Here is an 803-nt window from a genome sequence, read left to right as displayed (position 1 = left end):
CGTCAAGACTCGGCGCCGTCCGTCATCATCCGTCAGCAGTTCGTGTAAGCTCGGCCCCTCGGCCCTTCGTTCAGGCTCGGCGCCGTCCGTCAGCCCCTCAGTGCTGTTCGTCAGTGCTCGGCATTCTCCGTCCGGGCTCGGCCCCTCGGCGCGCTATAACAGTAGTTCCTCAGGACTTGGCACCGTCCATCGTCATACGCCAGCAGTTCGTGTAGGCTCGGCCCCTCGGCCCTTCAGCCAGGTTCGGCGCTGTTCGTCCTCCCCTCAGGGCCATCCGTCACCGCTCGGCTCCCTCCGTCAGCACTTCGTGTGGGCTCGGCCCTTCGTGTCATGTACCCTTTGTCTCCATCACTGTATTGTGCCGCCGGTGCTCCTCTCTCCGCAGGTGGGTGTCGGGCTGCTTCGCACAGTGCCCTGCGCATGCGTGGTGAGTGGCCAGCCAGCCTCTCGCCCGCCCCCTGCGCGCGCAATCGGTGTGGCGTAGCCCTCGGGTGGAGGTGGGTCCTGGCTCCTGACCTCTTGTCCCTGCCCGCAGCACCGCCCCAGAAGCACGGCCTGGCCAGGTTTACCAAGTCATAGGGAGCAGCGTGTTCCCTGTTGCTTCCCGACACAGGGCACATTGCAGAGGTCTTCCCTACTCCAACAGTATATGCCCTTGTGTCCCTCCACTTCATGCACAAGGCCTCCTGTGCTTTCTTGTTGTCCCCCTGCGCTCCCGCGGGAGCTCGCGCGACAGGGCAGGCGGGCGGCTCATCTGTGCTCGTGCACCTGCGCTGCCGCGGGAACGTGCGCGGGCGGGCAGG

At 65.9% G+C, this 803-nt stretch overlaps 1 long non-coding RNA gene across 1 annotated transcript in view; it reads left to right on the top strand.

Moving 5' to 3' along the window:
* Positions 1–247: 247 nt before the first annotated feature.
* Positions 248–803, top strand: part of LOC116623771 — a 1859-nt gene continuing 1303 nt past the window's right edge. The window contains exon 1 of the long non-coding RNA XR_004297758.1: positions 248–385. This is a non-coding gene — a long non-coding RNA (uncharacterized LOC116623771). The remainder of the gene's footprint in view (positions 386–803) is intronic.

The sequence above is a fragment of the Phoca vitulina genome, unplaced genomic scaffold (genome assembly GCF_004348235.1).
Source record: "Phoca vitulina isolate PV1807 unplaced genomic scaffold, GSC_HSeal_1.0 scaffold60, whole genome shotgun sequence".
Taxonomy (NCBI): domain Eukaryota; kingdom Metazoa; phylum Chordata; class Mammalia; order Carnivora; family Phocidae; genus Phoca; species Phoca vitulina.
The sequence above is the reverse complement of the archived record's forward strand: the minus strand, read 5'-3'. Positions and strand labels throughout refer to the sequence as shown.